The following is a 23375-nucleotide window of genomic DNA, read 5'->3' on the forward strand; positions in this document are numbered from 1 at the left end:
ATTGGCTGCAGCGCGCCCCGCCCGTGTTGGGATTGGCTGAGCGGGTTCCGGGCCGCCGCAGCCCCGCCCCGGGGTTTTTTGGGTGGTTTTGGGGGTTTTTGGGCACGGCGGAACCCCGGGCTGCGGGGCAGGTGGGAGCTCAGGTGTGGCCAGAAATGTGTCGGCAGGTGCGGCGCGGGATGTGGGCGGTGCCCGTGGCCAGGGCTGAGGCCGGCCCGGTGCCGGGCACCCACCACAGCCGCTCTGTCCCTGCCCCCGCAGCCGCGCGGGGCACAGCAAATGGCACCCCGCATCACCGAGGGCCCTGACACCGCCCGTGTCACAAAGGGCCACACCCGGCCCCCAACAGCAGAGGGACAGACTGGAAGCGCCCGGAGCAGCCCCGGCCTTGTGGCCTTGTAGCCCGTGCCGTGCCCAGAGCCCCGGGAGGCTTTGGCCACGGTGCCCCCGACAGCCCCAGCCCCGCCCCGCAGAGCCCTGGGGCTGCAGCCCGGGCTGACCCTGCGGGCCCCCAGAGATGCCGCCGGACGCTGCCCACAGCAAGGTGCTGACGGGGATCGGGGGCTTCGGGTTGGGCTTGGTCTTCCCGGCACTGGGGCTGGGCTTCTACCTGCGCAAGAAGGTGAGGGGGGCTCCTTGGGGTCGTGTCCACCCTCCCCCGCAGCGTGTGTGCTCCCCCCGGGGCCCCCGGCCCGGTGTCACCCCCTTTTCTCTGCCCACAGAGCTCCTGAGCCGCCGGCGGCCGCTGCCCCTCCCCGTGGCCTCCGGCCCGGCCGGGCCCCCCTGCTCCGTCCCCGCGCTGATTTGGGGGGATCATGTGTCCCTCCAAGCCCTGCTGTCACTCTGGTTGCCACCCAGACGATCTCAGTGCTCCCAATAAAGCTTCCCAGTTCGCCCCAGTCCCAGGGAGCAGCTGGAGCAGCTGCCCCAGAACCTCCACCAGGGTCTCCCAGTGCAGCTGGAGCTGCTCGGTCTGGGGTCCCCAAAGCCCTCAGCAAGCCCCAAGGCCCTCCCAGGAACCCTCAACTCCCTCAAACCCAGCATCCCCCACAGCCCCTGCAAGTTCCCCCCATGGCACCAGCCCTGGCCACGTCCCCACATGTCACTGGCCATGTCCCACCATGTCCTCACCCACGACTGTCTCCCCACCATGTTTCCATCCCTGTCATTGTCCCCCACATCCTTATCTGTGCCCGTGTTCCCCCCGTGTCCCCATGAATGGCCACGTCCCACTCAAATGTCCATGTGCGCCCATGCCACTCTCCATGTCTCTGTCCCACCATGTCTATGTCCTCCCATCATCCCAACCACGTCTCAGTTCAATGACTCTATTTTTACCCCAGCGTTGGATATTTTAAATGGATGAAGAGAAATGAAAAGCAAATCAAGGCCAAAAGAAAAGGATTTCCCTGTCCATGCCGGCTGAGGATCCACATTCTTGGGTGGGAGGGAAGAACCTTTTATGGAGGGGTTCCCACCCCACTGCCTCCAAAATCTTGGTCTTGGCCCCAGATCATCACCATGTGGCTGCACAAGATGCCCTCGGGCAATAGGAAATCAAAATCGTGTGGAATCCCTGAGGTTGGAAAAGATCTCGAAGACCATCCAGTATTCCTTGATGCCACCAAAAGATAGGACTGAACAAAAAAAAATTTTCTGGGGTTGAAAGTCAACAAATCCACTCTCCCCAAGGAATTGCCAATGTCAGTCTGCGTCACAAGGGATGTTTCTGCCCCTGTGTTCATCCAGGTGCCCACGGGGAGACAGGAAGATGTGGATCCCCCACAGCCAGGTGTCTTCCCAACATGGATCACCAGGACCACGGATCACCAGGGCTCTGCCCAATGGGGGTCACTGGGGATCATCCAATGCCGATCCTCCCATGGGGGATGGAGCTGGAGCAGCGCACGAAGCTCTTCCCGCACTCGGGGCACTCGCAGGGCTTCCCTTAGTGCTGCCTCCGTTGGTGTCTGGTCAAGATAGAGCTACTGGAGAAGCTCTTCCCACACTCAGGACACTCGTAGGGCCTCTCCCCAGTGTGGATGCGCCGGTGGACAGTGAGGGTGGAGTTTTGCTTGAAACCCTTCCCGCAGTCAGGGCAGCGGAAGGGCCTCTCCTCCGTGTGAATGTGCTGATGTTTGAGGAGATTGGAGCTCCTTGCAAACCTCTTCCCACACTCAGGACACTCGTAGGGCCTCTCCCCGGTGTGGATGCGCTGGTGTTTTCTCAGGTCAGAGCACAATCCAAAGCACTTCCCACATTCCAAGCAGGTGTAGGGCCCTTCCCCCGTGTGGATCACTCGGTGCCGGACGAGACTGGAGCTGTCTCTGAAGCTCCTCCCACATTCCCCACACACGTATGGTTTTTCCCCACTGTGGATCATCTGGTGTTTCCACAGGGTAGAGCTGTCTCTGAAGCTGTTCCCACATTCCCCACACTCGTAGGGTTTCCCCAGTGTGGATCATCTGGTGTTTCCACAGGGCGGAGCTGTTACTGAAGCTGTTCCCACACTCCCCACACTTGTAGGGTTTTTCCCCAGTGTGGATCCTCTCATGTCTCCTCAGGTTACTGCTGTGGCTGAAGCTCTTCCCACATTCCCCACACTCATAGGGCCGTTCCCCACTGTGGATCCTCTGGTGTCGGATCAGGCGGGAGCTGTTGCTGAAACCCTTCCCACATTCCAGGCACCTGTGGGGCTTCTCCCCTCCATGAGGCTTCTGCACCAGTTCTGAGCTCCGGCTGGATCTCTGGCCGCCCTCCTGGCACAGGGCGGGTCTTTCCTCCTCGCAGCTCCCTGGGCTGGGTTTGCAGCCCCTCCTCTGGAGGGATCTCCGGGGCTTTTCCTCCTTCTCCATCTGGGCACTCCTTGGGAATGACAAATCCTGGTTTAGGGAGAAAACAAGAGGAGAGCACCTTAGGCTGGGGGTTCCTCCTTGCCCAAGTTATTCTCAAAAAGTCAGCGGCCACCTTGTGTCTGTGAAAACCTCCAAAACACCAAGATTCAGCCTAGAACTCCTCCAAACATCGACACAGATCAAAAACTCCCCACACATCGAGACTCAGACAAAAACTTTTCTATAACATAAAGATTCAGCCCCTCGCAAAACCTCCCCCCTCCCACCTCCCCAAATTCCCCTCGCGGGGGCGCTGCGGCCGAGGGCGGGGCGCACGTGGGGTCCAGGGGGGCACCGCTGGGACCTGCGGGTCTGCCTGGCAACTGGTGAGTCATCAGCGCCGCGCGCTCCCATTGGCTGAGCCTGCCCGAGGGGTGGGGCTGCAGCAACGGGGGAGACCCTGCTCCAGGGGGGATGTCCCGCAAACGGGGAACCCCCATGAAAGGGAGAAGAGGAAAGTGTCTTTACAAACAGATGCTGCGAATCTGCTTGGGGATAGGGCCAGGCACTCGGACATATGGAAGGGACAGAAGAAGGCATCAGTTCCAGAAAATATTAACTGACCACGCAGCCTGCTGCTCTTGTAACATTAATTTTGAAGAATTAAAGATTTTAGTTAAACCAGATATTGCTGAAGTAAGACAGATAGACTTCCCTTTTGATAAGCAGAAGCCGGATTTAAGGAACTGATAAATCATGAGGCCTGTCAACTTATGTTTGTGTATTCTGACTAATCAATAGGCTTCAAGAAGGACAATGAATTCAGAAATCAAATACTCCTGGGAAAACAGGATTCAGATGTCACACAACACTAAAAGGTTAAAAAGTCAAAGCGAAGAAGACTCACTTACTTCATCATTTTGAGACCCTGCCCCATAAAAAAGACCACTGACCCATTTCAAAGAACAAACCATGCATGCTTAATAGCTTTTGGCTAATTACCATACGAAGCGGGGAATGGGATGTACTAAAGTCATGAATATACATTTGTGTTTTGGGTATTCAATCCTTCTGTACATAGAAGGACCCTGTGATCTTCTGTAGGTGCGCGTGTGTTTGGGAGCTATCCCGCACGCTGCCCGGCGTCGTCATTAAACGTACACTTCCTAACTTTAAACTGTTAGAGAGCCTTTTGTCCGTCATAGTTGGATATCGGCATTAGGGCGATATTCATATTTTTTTAATAATTCACTCTGCCAAGGTCCTGCTAAATTCATCAACTGCGACAAGAAGAACAAAGACTGAACAGAGCTGTGACTATCGTTATCTATACAGAAGTGGGGTGCATATTAAGGGAGGTATGTCGTAGGTGGATTGGGAAGTCTGTACCTCTCAAGTTCTTCAGCCAATGGGGAAAAGAAGTAAAGGAAAATTAGGATGAAAAGGAGGCTGCGTTCTCCAACAATTGGAGAGATCCCATGGGAAATGTCCCACGGCCTCTCCATGTTTTTATGAATGAGATTACTCTTACAGGACTCCTCTGCCTACTTTGTGGACACAAACCCCTGGTGATGTCAATTTTTCCACACACCTTGGGGCTCCTCTGGAATTCCTTCCACCGTCCGGGGCGGCGGGCAGTGAGTGGAGCTGAAGGTGCCTCACCCAGTTTGGGTGATCGGCTCCCTGGGGTGGCGGCGGCACCGGAGGTTTGACTGGGGACCCCAGAGTGTCCAGGAGACAGATCAGCAGTGACACATCAGGGGGGTCTGTGAAGAGTCGGCAGGGAGAGAGCACTGAAAATCTCATCAGTGAGGACACTGGGATCTTCAGGGAGTGAACATGGCAGGGCACCCATGGAGGGTGGAAAAGGGAAAGCCAGGAAGGCGTCCTGGCAAAAGGGATGACTATCGCAAAATAACTCTGAAGGGTCCCTTGGGAGAATGCTGAGGTAGTTTGCCCAGAGTTTTACCTTTCATGTTTTTCAGATTCTGCGCTGCATAGGGGTGTAGTTCTGAGCCTCAGATTAAGTGCTGCTAAGCTCTCATCACAGAGTAGGTACACAAAACAAATCCTTTTCCTGCTGAAGACCAAGGAAAACAAGCACAACTTTCAAGCCCAAATACATAAAAAACGGTGGACTAAAGAGACAAACAAGGAGCACGACACCTCACAACCTGAGGCTGTGGTTGGACAACTGGGCTCCAATATGCAAATGGCCCAAACTTAACAAAATTTAGGACCTTGTGACCAGTCGTCCATTTTGTGACCATTCTATGTCCCCCTGGAGTGTAGCCCTGGTCAGGCTCCTGCCCTGCCCAAGGTGTACCCTAAAGAGCTTTCAATAAATATCGACTTTATTCTCTAGCTCTGTGCAGTCCCTGTTACAGTTCAGCCTTCTCAAGGCATCGTTCTCCCAGAGGTAATTAAGGACATGGACACCCAGAGGGGCAATAAGGGAGGTCGAGAAAGGATTTAGACAACAGGGGATGGATGGTGTTGGTGTGCTGGGTGAGGGTGAAGGGGAGGGTGCAAGAGTTTGATCAAGGCAAGAAGCAGCAGGAGGAATCTCTGCGGTAAGAAAAAATACGATGGAAAAGAGGAGGAAGAGAGAAATACTGAGGACTGGGACATTTTTCAGCAGGGTCTTATCCTCTAAATTTGCCAGCTGCTGCAGATCCTTTGTGCCCCCAGTTTCCAGGAGAGGAAAACAAGGAGGTCAGGATCCCAGGGAGTTTCTCCGTGCTGGGGGGTGGCAGCAGCGGGCGCAGAGGTGCGGCACCGGGAGCACGGGCTGGGGGCCTGTGGGGAGCTGTGGGGCAGCCGGGGCTCAGCAGGAAGGAAGGAACAGCTGGGAAATGTGGATTACTCCGGGAAGGATCGAGATTCTCCTTTAAGGATTTTGTTTGGGTCGCTGGAGAAAGGAATGACTCTGCAGAAAGCTCAGCAGCTGTCAGAGGAGGAGCACCCACAGGCACTCAGGGGGGATGCAGGAGCGGCACAAGAAGCCCCTGGAGCACTTGGGCACAAAGGCACAGCAGGTGAAGGCAAGAAGGGAGGAGGAAAAGGCCAAGCTGAAGGCAAAGGCCATGGCAGAGTTTCTACAGCCCCGGAGGGATAAACCCCAGCGCCCAAGGGGGCCCCAGCACCGAGGGAACGGGCTCGGCCACAAGCACCTGGCACAGGCATTGCCCTCCTCGGCGGGGGAGAGCCCACCCAAACAGCCCCTGGCAAGGAAGCAGGGTTCCATCTGCAGGCCACAAGGACACTGCAGGCACACACGGCAGCACCCTCAGCAGGAGCAAGTCCAGCCCTGCATGGACATGGATTCCTGGGGCTGCCAGAGCTCCCATTCCACCAGGGACCCACCACACTGCAGCCCTTGACAACATTCAGGCTGGGGCTGCATCCACACGAGGCCTTTCCTCATACACACAGGGGCCTCTCCATCCACTCTGCATCTTAGACCTAAGGGGGGAAAATCCCAAAAATGTCTTTGATTATTCAGGGACAAGTGGGAAAGATGTGTTTTATTCAACTACTATCAGCAGATGTGGGGGATGGGTTTGAAATGCAGGAATTTTTATTTGCTCCTAATTGTGATTGTAATTTAATGGGGAGGTATTTGATGGCTATATTGGAAATGCAAATCAATATTGTAAAAGGTGAAACACAGGCCAGTTCTCTTGTACCTTTGTGTCAAATGTCTGGCAAGGCCTGTGCTGAAGTGAACCCACAAGTGTGGGCAGCCCCAGGGAAAGAGGGAAAATCAGACACCCAGCCTCTCCAAATTACTCTGCAGCAACCAGGACAAGTGGTGTCTAAAAGCAATCCCGTGTTCCAAGGGAGGGAAGGAAGGGCTTACAGCCTGATATTGAATCCCTGTAATGCAGGATGTGGATGACGTGCTTCAGTCAGGACGTCAAGAAGTGGTAGAAGAAGCCTCTGTGAATTGGCTCAATTTTCAGGCTAAAAAGCATCATGGAGTATTTGAAAAAAAACCAAAACAACCCCCAAAAAACCAAAAAAAAAAGCGCAAAAGCTGGAGAAAAAAGTTAAATATTTGGGGCATATTTTGACTGAAGGTTTGTGGTGTATGGACCCACATAGGGTCCAGGGAATCTCAGAAGTAATGTTACCCAGGACTAAAATGGAGCTGGGACAACTCTGAGGATTAATGGGGAATTGAAGGACCTGGATTGAGGATTCTCTGTTCTACTCAGAACATTGTATGACTTTTTAACCCCAGACAGCCTCAATTTTGCGGTATGGACATGAGAAAGAGAACTTGAGAAAATGAAAAAACAAAATGATTGATGCCCCAGCCATGGCTCTCCCAGACTCCCAAAAGGAATTGGAATTGTCTGTGGATGTTAAACAGGCCACGACTGACCCCGCACTGAAGGCACCGGAGCAGCAGCCAGGGCTCCACAGCGGGGGAAGCCCCTGTGCCTGCCCACAGATCCTCTGCTGGAATCGTCTGCCTGGGCACCTCCTGGGGCATCTCCACACACTGGGGGCCAAGCCTTGCTGCCACTGCTGGAGCTTCAGTGGTTTCTGTGCCTGCACTCGCCACAGGGCTGGGGAAGACAACGGGAGAATTCCACTCTGGCTCTCAATCACACTCACACACTGGGCTGGATGCGATTACATTGTTGGAAAATATACCGGCTTTAAATTTAGGGGGTTTTGAATTTCTCTACTCAGGCTTGGTTTGCCTTTGCCCTGGGGAAAGGAATTTTAGAAGATTTTTTTTAAAAGGGATGTTACACCACCCAACAGAGATGAGTTTACCATCTCAACAGACTGGGAATAGCCCAAAAGACACCCACAAAGATAACGACCAGCAACAAAACATCAACGACCATCAGCAAACAGCAACCAACATCTACCGCAGACACTGCCCCTGGAATAGCTGGAGACACCTGGTCTGGAAAAGGCTGGTAAGGAAATCCAGGAGTGCCGACCTAATTAACATCAGAGGCAAAGAAATCCAGCTCCAATAGGAAACCAAATACTGAGAACTTCACAACTTGGAAGCAATGAAAATCAAACCTATGGATTTCTATGGGTTCAGACTGTTTAACGTTTAGGGAAAATCCAGTAAAACTCACGTGAAACATTAATTTTGAAGAATTAAAGATTTTAGTTAAACCAGATATTGCTGAAGTAAGACAGATAGACTTCTCTTTTGCTAAGCAGAAGCCGGATTTAAGGAACTGATAAATCATGAGGCCTGTCAACTTATGTTTGTGTATTCTGACTAATCAATAGGCTTCAAGAAGGACAATGAATTCATAAATCAAATACTCCTGGGAAAACAGGATTCAGATGTCACACAACACTAAAAGGTTAAAAAGTCAAAGCGAAGAAGACTCACTTACTTCATCATTTTGAGACCCTGCCCCATAAAAAAGACCACTGACCCATTTCAAAGAACAAACCACGCATGCTTAATAGCTTTTGGCTAATTACCATACGAAGCGGGGAATGGGATGTACTGAAGTCATGAATATACATTTGTGTTTTGGGTATTCAATACTTCTGTACATAAAAAGACCCTGTGATCTTCTGAAGGGGCGCGTGTGTTTGGGAGCTATCCCGCACGCTGCCCGGCGTCGTCATTAAACATACACTTTCTAACTTTAAACTGTTAGAGAGTCTTTTGTCCGTCAGAGTTGGATATCGGCATTAGGGCGATATTCATATTTTTTTAATAATTCACAGGTGTCATGGAATGATTTTCTCTGCAAACCCGGGCTGTGTGTGGATGAAATTATTTGTGTTGCACATCCTGGCCAAAATGAAGTAATGCCTTGACTCTCTAACAGTAAAAATATTGTTGGAGAGTTTTCGTTTCTCTCACAGTTTAAGTGAAAGGATTACACCATTGGAACATTTTCGGTAATATTCCTACTTTTATGTGGTCAGTTAGATTTGACCAGGGGTGTGAGAAACAATTTTTAGTCTCAGGAGAAGAAGAAACTTGATTGTTTTGGAATGTTTTTTGTGTATGTTTGTGGGAGGCTCTAAGTGATGGCAAAACTTTGGTATGGGTTTTTCGATGGGCAAAGGGACAGGGAGATGCAGAAGGGAAAATCAGGATAAAAAGGAGGCCGAGTACGACAACAACTGGAGAGACCCCACGGCAAATGCCGCACGGCCTCTCCCTTTGTTCAGGAATAAAGTCACTTTTACAGGACTCCTCGGTCTCCTCCGGGGACACAAACCTCTGGCCACGGGAATTTTCCCGCACAGCCCCGGGGACAGGGCGGCCACCTCCGTCCTCCCCGCAGGAAGCGCGACGAGGCAGCGCTGCTCCGGCACCGGCTCCTGCCGAGGCAGCGGCGGGAAGGAGACCGCGGGCAGCCGCTCCCGCAGCGCCCTCAGGCCACGGGGAACACGGCGCCGACACGGCACAAGGAACCCGCCAGAGCCCCCTGCCGCCCCCTCCGCCCGCAGCCGGCCCCGAGCCCCGGCAGAACCGAGCGCGGCTCCCACCCGCGCTGGGGCCGCCTCCGAGCTCCGCCGCCGCCTCACCGGGCTCCGGCCGCTGCCGCCGCTCCCGGGCCCGCACACACGCTCCGCCAATGGCGCCTCTGCCGAGCCACGCCCGCCCGGGGGGCGGCCCCGGGGCCGGGCTTGGCCCCGCTCGGCCCAATCGGCGCGTGAGAATTTTGTGTGACGGCAAAATCCACCAATGGAAGTGCGTCAAGGGCGGGCTCTGCACACGGCCGACACCCGCCCCGCGCTCTCAGGCCCCGCCCCCGGGCTGTGTGAGGGGAAAGCCGCAGATGAGGAGCAGCGCTGGGACGGGCCCGGGCCCGAGTCGGGATTGAGCTGGAAACACAAACAAACTTCTCCGCACCTCCCGGCCCGCCTTTCCCAGCCCGGCGTGTTCCCCGGCACCGGCTCCGAGGAAAGCCGTCACTTCTCCTGGCCCTAATTATGAGCATGAAGTGCATGGCTTTGATTTCGCCAAATAAAAGGGAAAACCCCCCAGGCCCTTGGGCTGAGTGGACGAGGGGAGAGATTTCTGGCAGAAACTTCCAAAAATCTTTTTTCCTGAGGCTGGGAAGAACAAAGCAAACCCAAGCGAGGTGGGTCCCACCCCTCAGCATCGCCCCCCTGCCGTCCCAGCTGAAGCCCTCGCCGGCTGCTCCGGGCTGGATGGGCAGACTGGGAGCGCTGGGAAGGGGCCCCGGCTCAGGGCGCAGCCCCCGGGGCAGCCCCACGGCCCCCACGGCAGCTCCAAGGCTCCGCCAGCCGGGACGGGACGTGGGAGGGGGAGCAGGGCAGGGACGGGGCTGCCGGCGCCGGGGGAACACGAGGGACACTGGGGGCACTTCGCAAGCATTTAATGCAAAAGATAAAATTGATGAGGGAGACAAAAGCAACAGCAACAGTGGCACCATAGCACGGGGGCACACAAGGACGTGTCCCATTGTAGTGGGGTGGTGCTGTCCGATGCCAGGCACCCACCAAAGCTGCTCTGTCAGTGCCCTCCACAGCAGGACAGGGGAGAGAAAATTTAACCAAGGGTTCATGAGTTAAGGAGCAAGAGAGTTTCCTCATCAAACATCGTCATGGGCAGAACAGGCTCCAAACTGGAGATATGAATTGAATTTATTGCTAACAAACTCAGAGTAGGATAATGAGAGGAAAAAACCCTTCAAAACACCATCCCCAGCTCTCCCTCCTTCCACCTCTACCTCCTACCCCGGTAGTGCAGGGACACAGGGAAGGGGGGGCCACGCTCAGTTCATGCCCCTCAGTTCAGGCTTCTTCCTCTGCTAAGGGACAGGAGCCATTCTCCTGCTGCACCCTGGGGAACTCCCACTGGACAGTTCTCCGGAACTTCTCCAACCCCAGTCCATCCCATAGGCAACAGCCCCCCTCAAACTGCTGCAGCATGGGTCCCCTGCCACGGGGTCAGTCCTTCAGAGACAGGCTGCTCCAGCGGGGGCCCCTCTGTCCACAGGGTCACAGCCTCCTGTCAGGCATCCCCCTGCTCCAGCGTTGCTCCTCCAGGGGCTGCGGGGAGATCTCTGCATCCCCATGGATCTCTAGGGGCTGCAGGGGGGTCTCTGCATCTGGCACCACTGTCTTTGGAGGCACCAGGAATAGGCTGAGCTCCGCCTGAAGCTCATCTCACATTCCCCGTTCTTGTAGGGCCCAATCCCCAGTGTGGATGTTCTGATGTCTCCTCAGCTCAAAGCTCCACCTGGAGCCCTTTCCACATTCCAAGCACCCGTGGGGCTTCTCACTGGCCTGAGCCTTCTCCACCAGCTCCAAGATCTGGCTGTATCTCCGGCCAACTCCCCAGCACAGGGGTGGGGGTCTTTCCTCCTCACAGCTCTTTGGGCTTGGTCTGCAGCCCCTCCTTGCGTGGGTGCTCGTGGGCTTTTCCTCCCCATTGGATTCCTGTGCCAGGGAGCCACTCAAAACAGCCTCTTCCACAAGATTCCGTGGCAGGGATTTCTTCTCCCTGGTCTCTGTCTGCAGCTCAGTGCCTGGAGTAAGGAAAGACAAGGAGAGGAAGGAATGAGGAAGGAAGCAGGACAGAATGACGAGAGGAAGGAAGGAGAGGATAGGATTTGCCTCTGTCAGAGGGAAGGGGAAGGAGATCCCCCCAGCCTACCCCTGGCAGGACAGCGTCGGCAGTGGGGTTATCCTGCAGCCGGGGGTGAGGCTGGGCTGGGAGATGCAGCAGAGGAGAGGGGGAAAGGGGCAATGACTTCCTCCTCACCTTCCTCAGTATCCCAGGCATCTTCTTTTTTCCTTGCAGTCTCCTTTACCTCCATCAAGACACAGTCTGAGATTGACAAATCCTGGCTTGGGGGAAAAGGCAGGGGTGAGCACCTTGGGTTAGCTGGTCCCGCTGCCCAAGTCCCGCTCAGGAAGTCACCACCTGTTGACCACTGGGTGGGCCGAGACCCTGCTCATCTCTATCCTCCCCCACCCTGCCAGGCTGCTGAGGAACCCTAGCTTCGGGATCTCCCCATGCTGCTCTCCCCACTCCTCGCGAGCCCCAAAACCGATGTCACCCCCCACGTCCTCCGGTACTGGGCAATCACCGTGTGGATCCTCCATGATTCTCCCAGGGGACATTTGTGGCTCAACTTTCAGGTCCTGTGAGATCCAAACATCCCAGCCGTTGCAAAAGGCCCTCCAGGACACCCTCTGAGAGATGTGGGGCGAGCTTCCCCTCCCTGTTCACCTGCTGGGGCCGGGGAATCTGCGGACTCAGCAGGAGGGTGGGGGAACCACGTGGTTCTACTGCTGCTCCTTCTCTTTCTGCTCCTGTTCCTGCTCCTCCTTTTCCCCCTCCTTGTCCTCCCTCCCTCCTCTTCCTCCTGCTCCTCCTAACCACCAAACCCAGACCCCCCCTTTCCCACCCCCTTGCCCCATGGCCGCTGAAGCACTGGATGCTGTGTGGGAAACCCCCTATGAGCCCCCCAGGGATGAGCAGGGGGCTTGGGGACCCCTCCAGTGCAGATCCATCCTGCCTCCCCACCCCGAGACCCAGGGAATCACTCCAGGGATGGAATGACGGGGACAAGAAAGGACCCACATGAAACCCCTTTTCATGTCCCAGCCTCACTTTTCCCTCCCCTCCCCCATTGTTTCTCCAACCCAAAGACCCCTCCCAACTCAGTTTGGGGGTCCCACACCTCTCTCACTCTCTTTGGGGATCCCAGACCTCTCTTTCTCCCCCTCTTCTCTGCCTTCCTCATCATCCCCCCAGTCCCCACCACCCTTCTCCCCTGTGCTTGGTTTGGGGGATTCCAGGCCCCTACTGCTCAGACTGCAGGTACCATCCCCCTTGCCCTCAATTCAGGCAGCTCCTGGCAGCTTTTTTCTGGAAGGATCCCTGAGTTTTGGGATTTTTGGGATGCAGTTTTGGAGGGGGACAGCTCTGTCTGGCTTTCCCCTTCCCTGTTGTGGCCTCTCAGCTGCCCCTGACACCCCGAGGCTGCTGGGATTTCCCTCCTGGGGACAAGGATGTTCATTCCCTCCCAGGAGCCCAATGCCCGGCTGGGGGTCCAGGTCAGGGGCTCCTTGAGCAGCTGCCCCAGAACCTCCACCAGGGTCTCCCAGTGCAGCTGGAGCTGCTCGGTCTGGGGTCCCCAAAGCCCTCAGCAAGCCCCAAGGCCCTCCCAGGAACCCTCAACTCCCTCAAACCCAGCATCCCCCACAGCCCCTGCAAGTTCCCCCCATGGCACCGGCCATGGCCATGTCCCCACATGCCACTGGCCATGTCCCACCATGTCCTCACCCATTGGCTGTTTCCCCACCACATTCCCATCCCTGTCATTGTCCCCCATACCTCTGTCCATGCTCGTGTCCTCTCACATCCCCACGAATGGCCACGTCCCCATCCATGTCCACATGTCCCCATGTCAGTGTTCCACCATGTCTATATCCTTCCATGTCCCCACCCATGTCTCAGTTCAATGTCTTTATTTTTACTCCAATTTCAGATGTTTTGAAAGAATGAAAAGAAATGAAAAGCAAATCAAGGCCAAAAGAAAAGGATTTCCATGTCTGTGCTGGGTGAGGATCCACGTGCTTCAGTGGAAGGGAAGAAGCTTTTTCAGAAGGGTTTCCACCCCGCTGTCTCCAAAATCTTGGTCTTTGCCCAATCCATCACCATTTGGCTGCAGAAGAAGCCTTTGGGCCATAGAAAATCAGAATGGAATCATTGAGGTTGGAAAAGACCTCAAGACCTCAAGTGTTGCTTGATGCCACCAGAAGATATGATTGAACTCAAAAGATTTTTTGGGGGTTGAAAGACAACAAATCCACTCTCCCCAGTGAATTCCTGATGTCGGTTTGCATCCCTATGGATCTTGCTGCCCCTGCATTCACCCAGGTTACCACAGGGAGCCAGGAAGCGGTGGAGCCCCCCAGCCAGGTGTCTTCCCAACACGGATCACCAGGACCATAAATCACCCGGGCTCTGCCCAACGCGGGTCACTGGGGATCATCCAACGCTGATCCTCCCATGGGGGATGGAGCTGGAGCAGCGCACGAAGCTCTTCCCGCACTCAGGGCACTCGCAGGGCTTCCCTTAGTGCTGCCTCCATTGGAGTTTGGTCTAGTGAGAGCTCTGTGAGAAGCTCTTCCCACACTTGGGACACTGGTACGGCCTCTCCACAGTGTGAAAGTGCTGGTGTCTTCTCAGGTCAACCCTCCAGCTAAAGCTGTTCCCACATTCCCCACGCTTGTGGGGCCATTCCCCAGTGTGGATCCTCTGGTGCCGGCTCAGGTCAGAGCTGTAGCTGAAGCTCTTCTCACATTCCAAGCACTTCTGGGGCTTCTCCACAGCCTGGGGCTCTGAGCTCCAGCTGGGTCTCTGGCCGCCTTCCCAGCACAGGGAGGGTCTTTCCTCCTTGCAACTCCCTGGGGTGGGTTTGCAGCCCCTCCTTGTGTGGAGGGCTTTTCTCTAGGGCGCTTCCTCCTCCTCCATCTGACCACAGCTTGAGAATGACAAATCCTGGTTTGGGAGGAAAAATAAGGGCTGAGTGCCATGGGGGGGGGGGGGGTTCCTACTGCCCAGGTCTAGCTCTGGAAGTCTCTGGGTGTTTTGTATCCATAAAAGTCCCAAGCAGCCACAATTCAGCCCAAAACACCCTTTGCGGAGTTCCTCCTCTCTGATGTCTCCACTTTGGGGTTCTGGGCGTCTCCCTTCCCTGGGCTAATGGGGGTCCCGTGGCTCCTGAGATTTCCCCCTCTCTGGGGGATGTCCCGCTGAGGGATGATCCGGGCGGGTTTTGGGAGTCCCAGGGGCCCTTTCTGCTCACTCTCTGCTCTGGCATTCCTGGGATCCCAGGGATTCCCCCTTATCCAGGCTCCCCCCGTCTCCAAGCTGCTGGGGGTTCCCCAGCTCCGGGATCGCCCCTTCCCCCAGCCCCGGGCTCCCGGCGTTCCCCTCCACCTCTCTCCCGGGGGGACCCCAAGACCGATGTCCGCCTCCCACGCTGGCACCGGGCGATCACCACGTGGAGACCCCAAACATCTCCCAAAGGGGTATTTGCGGCTCAGCTTTGGGGTCCCGCAGGATCCAAACATCCCCCCCACCCCAAAATGAAACCCTCCCAGGGACCCTTACCGATATTTGGGGCTCAAACCCGGAACCTGCGAGTTCCAAACACGCCCCAAGAAAAATGGCCGCTCGGGGACCCCCTGAGAGATTTGGGGCGAGCTCCCCATCTCAGCCCACCTGCGAGATGTGGGGAAGCCGAGCCCCAGCGCCAGGAAGATGAAGCCCCCAATCCCCATCAGCAGCTTGCTGCAGGTGGTGTCCAGCGGCATCTCTGGGGGGTCTGCAGGGCCCAGGACCCCCAAAACCTCTCAGACACCCCAAGCCCCTCCAAGCACCCTTCCAGTTGCCCCCAACCCACCCAGGAGGCCCTGAAACCTCCTCCCAATCCCTTCCCAGCCTCCCCAGGACCCACCAAAGCCCCTCCCAGCCATCCCCCTGCTCCTGCAGGGGCTGCTCCAGGGGCCGCGGGTGGATCTCTGCATCCCCATGGATCTCTGCATGCGGCACCTCCATCTTCAGAGCCACCACGGATTGGCTCTGCCAGACACAGAGGACGCTTCCAGCAGCTTCTCTCAGAACCCACCCCGCTACCAAAACAAGGCTGTGTGCAAACCCAATAGATCCCAAAAAGTGGGGTCCCAGATATCCAGCAGCTCAGGTGCACCCCAAAATGGGGATGGAGATTTCCAGGGGCTCAGGTGTGCCCAAAACTTAGACCCCAGCTAAAGTTGTTCACTGCTTGGCTGAGTGCTGCTTGAGGGCTGGGGCTGCAGCAAAGGGGGGACACCCTCCTCCAGCAGGGATGTCCCACAAACAGGGGATCCCCAGAAGCCCCTCGGAACCCTGAGGCTGAGCTGGCCCTGCCTGGATGCCTGGGAGCCACCAAAACCACCCTGTCCCTGCCCTCTGGAGCTGCACAGGGAGAGGAAATAAAAGGAAAGGCTCAGGTGGTAATAAAATAACCAGAAGAGATCTTGCCCTTAGGACCCGCATGGGCACAACAGACCCAGCCTGGCCACAGGGAGGGAATTTGTTACCAAGCAAATCAGAGCAGGAAAAAGACAAGGGGAAGAAATCTCTCCAACACCTTCCCTCCACTCAATGGGGATGACCCAGAGCAGGAGTCACCACGGCTCTGCCCAAAGGGGGTCACTGGGGATCTTTCAGTGTTGATTCTCCCCTGGGGGACGGAGCTGGAGCAGCGCACAAAGCTCTTCCCACACTCGAGGCACTCGCAGGGCTTCCCTTATGGTGTCTCCGTTGGTGTTGGGTCAAGTGGGAGGTCTGGGTGAAGCTCATCCCACACTCAGGAATTCGTAGGACCTCTCAACAATGTGGATGTTCTGGTGTTCCCTCGAGTGGGAGCTGTAGATAAAGCTCTTCTCACATTCCAAGCATTTGTGGGACATTTCTTCCTCCTCCATCTAGCTTTGGCTTGGGAATGACAAATCCTTGTTTGGGGGAAAAAGCGGGGGGCCTCCTTGGGCTGAGGCCTCCTTGGGCTGCTGCCCAAATCCATCTCTAGAACACAGCAGGCATTTTGCATCCATGAAAGTCTCCAAATTATCAAGATTCAGCCCAAAAAACCCTCCCCTGTGTTCCTGATCTCTGATCTCTATGCTTTGGGGTTCCAGAGGTTTCTCTTCCCTGGGGGTCCCATGGCTCCAGGCATTCCCCTCTCTCCGAGGTCCTGCTAAGGGATGATCCAGGGGCTTTTGGTGGGGGCCCATGGGGTCCCGTCTCCCCTGATGCTCTAGTTTGAGATCCCAGGGATCCCTCCTCGACAGGCTCATCCCTTTCCAGCCTGCCAGGGGTCCCCCAGCTCTGGGATCATCCCTCTCTGCTCTCCCCACCCTGAGGGTCCAAGGGTTTTCCCTCCTCTGCTCTCCCAGGGGTCCCCAGGACCAATGTCCTCCCTCCGCAGATATCGAGCGACGGCCACGTGGACCCCCAAAGATCCCCCCAAGGGGCTCAGCTTTGGGGTCCTGCAAGATCCACACCTACACACACCAATGGGTAACTCCCAGGGATGGCAGATGATATCTGGGACTCAATTCTGGAACCTGCGAGCTCCAAACACACCCCAATAAAAAGACTCTCAGGGAAGCCCCGGTAGATTTAGGACAAAGTTCCCCTCCCTGCTCACCTCACCACGGGACGCTGTGGGGGTGATTGTCCCCTGGCCGGGGTGCTGCGGACACAGGGGGCATTGGAACCTCCTGTTTCTCTTTCTTTTCCCGCCCATACTCCTCGCCTTCCTACTCCTCCTTTTCCTGTCTCCCTCCTAGTCCTGCTCCTCCTCGTTCCTAATCCCACCTCCACCCCAGTTCCTGCCTTCTGTATATTTAGAGTGGAGAATCTTGTTTGTTTTTAGAACTAGAACAAAGATGCCAGATGGAAGGAGCCTTGCTGGGTTTAGTCAGAAGCATCAGTGACCAAAGGACACGTTTCCTTTGGTTTTCTCCCATCCTTGTTCCTCCTCAGTGTTCAGGCTGGGCTATCAGGCGTCCTTAGGGCTGCATTTTCACAGTTCCTCTTGCATCCTTTGGGCAATAGCCTGTGCCCTGGGAGGATTCTTTCTGCTCCTTGGTGACACAGGAGAACCTTCCAGGCGGTTTTTGCATGAGCTGCTGCTGTGATGTCACAGGAGCATTGCCACGTCCCCGTGGTGTTGCTCTTGCTGTGGGACACAGAGGCCGCAGTGTCCAGAGCGACTCTGGGCGCCTGCTCCTTGCAGGAGGATTCTCCTGCCCGAGGCATTCCCAGTGGTCAGCCCACACCCTGACGGCTGTCCTTCTGTGCTTGCAGGGCTACAGTCTGCAGACGTGTGCAGCGCAGCCAAAATGTTCCAGAATTTGGTTGCTGCAGTTTGCAGCCTGTACTCTGTGGCTTATTCGGTGTATTTCTTGACCCACTTGGCACGTAAGTCAAGCTTTTCCCTCGGTGCAGCATCTGTGGCTTTGAGCTTGCTGTGTGCTTTCTGTTCTTCCTCTGGAGCTGGGTTGACTTTGTAACCAAATTGCCATGAAGACACCATTGTTTTGGCAGAGCTGCTGCCAGCAGCTGCAGCTGAAAAAAGGGGGTGTCTGCAGCCAGCAGGGTGTGCACAGCATTTGCAGGGGAGAGTTGCTGGGGGAGTTCCGTACTCTCAAGGGGAGAGTGTGTGGCAGCCGAGCCTGGAACTCCCTCCGTTTGCTGGTCGGGCCCAGAACTGACACAGCCCAGTATTTGGTGCTGTTCTCTTGCTTGCTGTGTGAAGGGACTGTGGCTCCTGGAGGGATGCTGTGAAAGCAAAATGCTCTCTTGGGGTTGCTTTGCTCTGTGGCATTTCCCACCACAGGCATTTCTTTTCCTGACAGCATCTGGTTCATGTTCCTTCTCCCATTGCAGGGCACCTGACAGGTGGATCTCGAGCAGCTCCTCCTTTGGTGAGTTCAAAGGGAACCTTTGGTGTTTGGAATTGTGCAGCAAGTTGTGAGCTCAGCGTGTGGCAGCCGAGTGCAAGCCTGGGAGGCTGAAGGAAAGTTCCTGTCAGTGTCTTTGCAGCAGCAGCAGCAGCAGCAGCAAAGGCATCCCCGGCAGTTTTCTCCTTTTCTGTTGAAATGCTTTTGAAGAGCTGCAGGTGTGGTTTTGCAGGCAGAAGATTGCTTGCTGGCTTTAGCCATGGTGGAGTATCAAATTCCCAACAATAAGTGGCAATGTCGACTTTAGCCCATTGTTTGTTTGTTTGAACAGCTGGGAAGCCTATTTCTGCTTAGTGCAGCTGGATGTGTAGCTGAGGATAAATAAGGTGATAACTGAGATGGAACTTCCCGTCCCTCACACTACCGTCTGTCCACAGGGCACAAAAGCAGCATCAGCACCTCCTCCAGCTCCCTCTGCCTCCAAAGAGGAGGCCAAAGAGGAGGAAGGCAGCGGTGAACTTCCCACTCTTCAGGGAGATAATGGTGAACTTCCCTCTGTGCCGGGAGACGACAGTGAACTTCCCGCTCTTCTGGGAGATGAGGGTGAACATCCCGCCGATTGGGAATACAACGGCGAGGCTCCCGCAGTGTGGGACAAGGACAGTGGACATCTCCCAGCGTGGGACGAGGATGGTGGACGTCACTCGGCACAGGGCGAGAATGGCCAAGCTGCCATGGCGTGGGACGAGGATGACGGACATCTCCCGGTGTGGGATGAGGACGGAGGACATCCTGTGGCTTGGGAAGAGGAGGGTGAATGTCTCCCAGCATGGGAAGTGGAGGCTGAACGTCCCATGGCTTGGAAAGACGATGGCCAACCTGCAGCGTTTTGGGAAGAGGACGGAGAACCTGCAGCATTTTGCGAAGAGGACGGAGAACCTCCCTCTGCTGCGGGATCCTGGGCTGAAGGTTCTGGCAGCAGCACAGCCCTGCAGGCAGAGGAAAGAGGGGAGCAGTGCCTGATGCAGCTGAGTACGTCTGCTCTGTTCCTGTGTGCCAGAGCAGGTGCTGTGTGTGTGTCTCAGCATCAGCTGCAGCCGGTGTTGCTCTGCAGCTGAATGTCCCAGAGTGACTGATTGTCCTTCCCCAGCTGAGAACAAGGGCCCCCAGGGAGTGGGGCTGCATTCTGGCTCTGCTGCAAGGTGGGGTCTCTGTCTGGGAGAGAGTGTCTTCCATGTGGTTTCTTTCAGGAAACAGCGTGAGCGTGGGGGAGCCTGCGGAGAAATACCTGGAACTGGAGCAGATTGGCCAAGGGTAAGTGCAAGGCAGTTACTTCTACACGAGTAGGGCCCAGGTATTTTGCTGGTGCAGTATCAAGTGAGAAGTCAGGAGAGCTGCAGACACCTTCAGGCACTGGGGGATGATGCTGCTGTCTCTCAGTCCTGATCAGAATTGACAACTGTGGTCAGATGGCACCTCCAAAGGCCCCTGAGGCTGGCAGTGTCCTGCCTGCAGCAAGGAGCAGGACATGGAAGATCTTCTGTCCATGCAATTGGATTGCCTAAGAGAGCAACTCACCATCTGCTGACTGTCAGAGAAGAGTTCTCAACAAGATTGCTTTCAAATCTTTTACTTGCAAAACTATTCACCGCTCAGGATTATCAAGAGAATGGCTTCCAAACAGAAAGCAGAGATGAACTAAGAAGGGCTCTTTTCAGCACAAGTAGTAGACCCCACACATCCAGTAACAGACACAGAGCTGCTGCACTCAAGGGGAAAATGCATGATGCCCTGATGCAGGGCTCTTGTGGATCCTGCAGCTCTTAGGCAGGAAACGCAAAAGGATGAAATACATTCTTTTCTAGTTCTTTAGACAGCCGGCCCCCAGCCCGGGTTTTGAACTAAAGGAATTCATCACGGACATTTGGGGTTTGCTCCAGCACTTTTCCTTCATCTTTGGCCTCAGTTTTCCCTTGCACACCTTGCATGGCAGAGGGCTGGTGGCTGCCGCGCCCTTCTTTCAAGGCTTGACGCGCCCAGGTGTTTTCTGAATGCTACAGGTAGAAAAGATCTCCTGTCTGCCTGACTTTCACTCCCAGGGTCTAAAGCACTGCTTCTTTCCTCTCTGCTGTTTTGTCTGCAGGGCTTTCGGAGCCGTTTGTAAAGGACTCGACAGGGCCACTGGACGAGAGGTGAGTGTCTGCTGACAGAGAGAGAGGGAGAGCAATGAGAAGATGGATGTCCAGAGCAAAGCTCTCTCCTAAAGCCTGCAGTTGTCTTTGGCTCTGGTGTGGGTGCCAGCCTGTGACAGGGATCATCTGAGCATGGGATGTGTGTGTTTGCTTTGTTGTGCAAGCCCAAGCAGAGCAGCTGCGTTTGAAATCATGAGCAAATGCCATAGAATTGCTAAAGGGTTCCCAGCTCTTTTGCTCTGTTTGCACAGAACCAGAATTACCTCCTGCTTGCAAAATGTGTTTGAATAATAATGAACATCATCATCATCATTCTAAGAGTGGTGGTAAACTAGGGCCATTTGAGAAGAGTGTAGGTGCAGAGAAGGTTGTTAGAGCTTTGAAGCTGAGGGACCATTTCTGCAGAGCTCACAAGGCCAAATGTCTCTGGCCACGTGTCCTGTAAGCAGCCCCCAGCCAGCAGAGCAATGGGCTGTGGGAATGGCACTTGCTGAGCTCTGGTGTCCCATCCCAAGGCAGTTTGGCACAGCCTGGCTGCGGCGCTCCAAAAAGACTCGCTCCGTGTTTGCTGTGGCCTCCTGCCACAGACTCCTCCAGTTGAAGGTCTGCAATGTCCCTTCAGGTGGCCATAAAGAAAATGAGTCTCCGAGGGCAGAAGAGGGAACGAGCTGTGAATGAGCTCCTGCTCCTGAAGGACAAGAAGAACCCCAACATTATCAACTCTTTGGACAGGTGAGTGCTTCAGCTCTCATCCCGTGCACGAGCCCTGCGTTAATCTTTCCTGGCATCCGCAGTCCGTAGCCTGTTTTGAGAAGCCTGACCCGGCCATATCTTGCCAAAACAACAGCCTGGCAGTTCACTCCCTCCATGCTCCTTTGTTGCACCACTTTGGTTTTCTCTTCAAGCGGACCCTATTTTCTGTGTCTTACAACAAGTGCTGATAATCCATGGCAGAAATTATTTCCCTTGGTGTCTTCTTCCCAAATCTTTTCCATTGCTTCAGTTACCAGGAAGAGCAGGTTCTTGTTTCCAGAAAGGCCTCATCTGCCCATTTTTCAATGGCCCTGCCTGTTGCTGAAGAGACTTTCTGCAAGGTTTTCCAAAGAGTTGACCACTTTTATCCCAAGTGCTGCACGGCCTCCCTCCCTGGATAGCTCCGGAAGTTGTGTTGCCTTGTTGTGGAGTGAATGGTGGAAGTGATGAGTTCAGATGCTGAAGCAGCTGGGGGCAAGTGTTGTGGTTTCACATTGATCTGGGCTGTCGCTAAAAGTGCATTTTTCACTTGCTTGCCATCTAAGGCCTCTCCTTTTTCACAGGTGTCTCCTGTGAAAATCAGATGGGATTCTGTCCTCATTGACAAGTGACCTGGAAAGAAAAGCCCACTGGAGGCTTTGCCATGGGGGAATTGAGCACTGCACATTCATCTCTGTGCCATTGTTTTCCTTTTCCAGCTTCCTTGTTGATGGAGATCTCTGGCTGGTGATGGAATACATGGATGGAGGAACTTTGCAGGATGTGGTCAGACAGACACGCATGGCTGAAGGAGACATGGCAGCTGTCAGTCGGGAGGTGAGGGATCCTGCTTGTGCCTCCCATGGCTTGGACACGATGCTCCTTCCAGAAGGGCAGGAGAAGAGGAGCGGCTCCATGCTCAGGGCTTTGTTTCTGCCTTGTTTTTATGAGCTGGAGAGGAAAGAGCCACTGAAATGAATGGCCTGCCAGCATCACTGCACTTCTGTTCTTGTCCCCTTTCCTGCTGTTGGGGTCCTCTGTCTTTTTTGGGTTTGATTTGCTCTTCTCAGCTTTGCCTTGGAACCATTTGCCTGGAGCTTGTGTGCACTGCACTCCTGGCCTGTCACAGCAAAGTTTCTGCTGGCAGAATTCTAAACTCTCCTTTCTTGGCTGATATATTCCCGCCATTGATTTTTACCCTGGTGTTTCTTTTTCTCTCTCAGTGTCTGCAGGGCCTGGATTTCCTCCATTCCAACCAGGTGATCCACAGGGATCTGAAGAGCTCCAACATCCTTCTGGGAATGGACGGCTCTGTCAAGCTGGGTGAGTGTTCCTGGCCAGGCACGGCGCTCCCGGGCTGCGGGTGTGGGGCTGCTTGCCAGTGGCGGCCAGAGCCCCACAAGTGCTGCTGGTGGCACTGCCACAAGCGCTCCTGCTGCCCCTGCAGAGAGCTCAGGGGAGGAGCAGGAGTGTCAGGAGTGGCTTTGCTCTGGCTATGGCCCTTGCAGAGGGGCAGGAGTTGGAATGGAAATCTTCAAGGGAATCAGTAAAAGCCACTGCATGAAAGCTGAGGGTTTCTTGAAGGGTCCAGTTCCATCTTTCCTTGCCTCCAGCCGTGAGGACTTTTGCAGCTGTATTCACGACTGCATTCTCACACTGAGAGTGGGGAATCTTTGGGGTTGGTTTCCTCATTCCAGCTGCCTTTGACAGGGTTTGTTTCTGTCCTCAGCTGATTTTGGCCTCTGCGCTCAGCTCAGCCCTGAGCAGGACCAGCCCAGCTCCATGGTGGGCACTGCTCACTGGATGGCCCCAGAAGTTGTCACCAGTTCTCCTTACGGCCCCAAGGTGGACATCTGGTCCTTGGGCATTGTGACCATCGAGATGGTGGAAGGAGAACCTCCTTACTTCAAGGAAACGGCGGCCATGGTAAGAGGCAGATTCTCCAGTGTTTGCAGAGGCCTGTGAGCACAGCGTGGCCCTGCCCTGGCAGGAGCAGCTGAAGGTTTCTGGACATGGGGAAGGGAATTCCCAGAGGACTCGAGCCTGAACACAGACCAATATTCTGCAGTCTCTGGCAACAATGTGCTTTGGGCTTTAAGGTGTTCAGCTCTTCTATCTGTGAGGATGACCTGAAAACGTCAAGCCAGTATCAGCTCCAATGTTATCT

The 23375-nt window shown here is 55.0% G+C and overlaps 1 pseudogene; it reads right to left on the minus strand.

Moving 5' to 3' along the window:
- Positions 1–1099: 1099 nt before the first annotated feature.
- Positions 1100–9428, minus strand: LOC136303336 (zinc finger protein 345-like; annotated as a pseudogene).
- Between the last annotated feature and the right edge of the window lie 13947 nt (positions 9429–23375).

This window comes from Chamaea fasciata, unplaced genomic scaffold (genome assembly GCF_029207755.1).
Source record: "Chamaea fasciata isolate MVZ Bird 193981 ecotype frontalis unplaced genomic scaffold, bChaFas1.0.hap1 SCAF_32, whole genome shotgun sequence".
Taxonomy (NCBI): domain Eukaryota; kingdom Metazoa; phylum Chordata; class Aves; order Passeriformes; family Sylviidae; genus Chamaea; species Chamaea fasciata.